This window comes from Labrus bergylta, chromosome 22 (assembly GCF_963930695.1).
Source record: "Labrus bergylta chromosome 22, fLabBer1.1, whole genome shotgun sequence".
NCBI classification, from domain to species: domain Eukaryota; kingdom Metazoa; phylum Chordata; class Actinopteri; order Labriformes; family Labridae; genus Labrus; species Labrus bergylta.
The window spans coordinates 997625-1001163 of NC_089216.1; the positions used below are offsets into that span (position 1 = coordinate 997625).

The 3539-nt window shown below is 41.1% G+C and overlaps 1 protein-coding gene across 1 annotated transcript in view; it reads left to right on the forward strand.

The window, feature by feature from the left end:
• dlg4b (discs, large homolog 4b (Drosophila)) overlaps nucleotides 1–294 on the forward strand; it is a 94302-nt gene extending 94008 nt beyond the window's left edge. The window contains 1 exon segment of the mRNA XM_065950583.1: nucleotides 1–294. This exon segment is cut by the window's left edge and continues 1894 nt beyond it. The gene's annotated coding sequence lies outside the window, so the exon portion shown is untranslated.
• The last annotated feature ends 3245 nt before the right edge of the window (nucleotides 295–3539 follow it).

The following is a 3539-nucleotide window of genomic DNA, read 5'->3' on the forward strand; positions in this document are numbered from 1 at the left end:
AATAATTATAATAATTATTATAATAAAATAATCATATTTATTGATGATGTAATATCATCACAAACACACACAAACACACACACAGGTAAACCTTTCGTCGTAATTTTCTCTTTGAGCACTGACAAAAACACTTTGTAAAACCTATAAATCATATCTTAATATATTTATTATCCTGTGACACACACACACACACACACACAGACACAAAGTTCAGAGGAGGCTTGTTGTATAAAGAAATAATTAGTTATAAATTCAATGATTGAAATATTGAATAAATTCCTTATAAAAGCTGAATGTGTTGATTTTAAACTTCTCTTGTCTCTTTGTACATCATTTGGACAAGAGGGATCCCCTCGACCTCTTCCAGTGTCACCGTCTCATCCAAACGGCGCCAGAGTATTTGAACGACTCGGACAGTGTTCTCTCTCTGGGATAAAAATATCTGTTTTTCATGTTTCTGTTCTATTAGACAGAACGAACAATTAACGTTACAGAAAAGATATTTTAAAACAACACTGAAGTATGAAAAGTGTCGCCACCCCTCAGTATCTTTATAGCGTCTGTGGTCTGCAGATGTGTCTGCTCTATAAAACGTTAAGTCTCAGACGGGTGGGTGGCGGTGACTGGGTTATTAAAAACACCCTCCCTCCACCTTGCTGTCTAACCGCAGCGACCACAGAGCGAGTTCTGTGATGTCACGCTGTGTCCTGCCTGTCCTGCGATGTGATTGGTGGCTTCATGAGGTCAGAAGGGTTTAAATAAGAGGCCGTCCTTTGAATCTGTTACTACGGTGACCACATTGTCACAGTGGTTGGATCGACCACGGCAGCAGAACCCGGTGAGTACTCAAACTTTTAGAACTGTTTCAGGGAGTTTATGTTCTAGCCTAAATGTAAAAGTACTGAAATACAAATACTCCTGCAGATACACTGACCAAACATTAACTGACCTTCTGACTGCACGAGCAGGGCTGGAATTGCAGGTAAAATTGAATAAAATACAGCTGTGTGTTTCAGTGTCAGGGTTCGATCAGCACGTAAAGATCATTGTGCGTTCTAAGAGTAGAATAATATTGTGGTTACTTGAATGAATCCTGAGCAGAATTCTCAAAGTTACAGAAGCTTCAATCACAGTCACAATTAGACTCAAGACAAGACATCTTATATACAAGAAGTTTTAAAACTGAATAAAACAAACAAAATGTAAATAAAAGCGATCCAAGAAATGTGATGAACATATTCAGTGTGCAAAGTTTTGGTTTTGAAATGTTTCAAAATCTAAAAACCTCGGGATAAGTTAGGGCTGCCAAAGGATTATTTTTCACTTAACCTCCGTAGTTAAAGGCACAGTGTGAAGATTCAACCACCAGGGGGCTCTCAATCAATGAAATAACAAAAGATGATGAATCATGGGAGTGATTCTCTCTGCTGTTAGCTCCGAAAACACCAATTTACACTTTTCAGGAGTTCCAATTCAGTGTCTCTCTGTGTGTAAGAAACCCAGTTCAGGTTAAAGATTCAGTGAAGACATTTTCATTATCTTTCTTTGTAATTGATACCGTCTTGGGCTAAGAGTGCTTTACTTCCTGTTTGGAACATCTGGTAGATTGAAGGTTAGAACATTAGCTTAACAACAGAATAAATTACTAACAGATTGAGAAGCAAATAAAAACAGCTCAAAGGAACGGCAACAAAGGTAAATGTGTGATGTCATAAGGTCAATGTGTGATGTCATAGGGTGGATATTACTTTGGACTCGTCAGCGGAGACATTCACAGGAGCAGAGGTCTCGTTACACGGTGCGCCCAAAGGGACAATATAATTCAGACCTTAATGTCATCGCTATTGATGTTTTAACGCTGACATGAATATAAACACAGTGTTTCTAAAAACGTCCTCTCTCTCCTCTTCCTCAGTGATGATGAAGGTCTCTCTGATCGTCTTGTGTTTACTGAGCCTCAGTCTGAGCATGCCAGTAAGTATGGCAACCCACTGACCAGCCAACAAATCAATCAATCAATCAATCAATCAATCAATCAATCAATCAATCAATCAATCAATCAACTAACCAACCAACCAACCGACCAACCAACCAACCAACCAACTAACTGACCAACCAACTAACTGACCAACCAACTAACTGACCAACCAACTAACTGACCAACTAACTGACCAACCAACTAACCAACCAACTAACTGACCAACCAACTAACTGACCAACCAACCAACTGACCAACCAACTAACTGACCAACCAACTAACCAACCATCTAACTGACCAACCAACTAACTGACCAACCAACTAACCAACCAACTAACTGACCAACCAACTATCTGACCAACCAACCAACTGACCAACCAACTAACTGACCAACCAACTAACCAACCATCTAACTGACCAACCAACTAACCAACCATCTAACTGACCAACCAACTAACCAACCATCTAACTGACCAACCAACTAACCAACCATCTAACCGACCAACCAACTAACCAACCATCTAACTGACCAACCATCTAACTGACCAACCATCTAACTGACCAACCAACTAACCGACCAACCAACTAACCGACCAACCAACTAACCGACCAACTAACCGACCAACCAACTAACCAACCATCTAACTGACCAACCAACTAACTGACCAACCAACTAACCGACCAACCAACTAACTGACCAACCAACTAACCAACCATCTAACTGACCAACCAACTAACTGACCAACCAACTAACCAACCATCTAACTGACCAACCAACTAACTGACCAACCATCTAACTGACCAACCAACTAACTGACCAACCAACTAACCGACCATCTAACTGACCAACCAACTAACTGACCAATCAACTGACCAACCAACTAACCGACCAACCAACTGACCAACCAACTAACCGACCAACCAACTAACCAACCAACTAACTGACCAACCAACCAACCAACTAACTGACCAACTAACTAACCGACCAACCAACTAACCAACCAACTAACTGACCAACTAACCAACCAACCGACTAACTAACTGACCAACCAACTAACTGACCAACCAACTAACCAACCAACTAACCAACCAACCGACTAACTAACTGACCAACCAACTGACCAACCAACTAACCAACCAACTAACCGACCAACCAACCGACCGACCAACCAACCAACCAACTGACCAACCAACTAACCAACCAACCAACAAACCGACCGACGAACCAACCGACCGACGAGCCAACCGACCAACCAACCAACCGACCAACCAACCAACCAACCAATCAACCGATCAATTTATATTATTTGTGAGATTATGTGCACTTTTCTTTAGTCAAAAGGATCATCTGTGCTAGGAAAATGAATTGGTAATTTTTTATCGATATAACTGTCACGACCCTTATACTCCCAAATGTCCATTAGATTATAGGATGGATGTTAAAGTAAGCGTCCACTAGAGGGCGTGGTCCCTTCCACAGCTGGACAAACCTTTACTTCCTGTCCGCTGTACGCCTAGCTGTTCTTTAGAAACCAACTCGTACAATCTTTACTCAGAATCC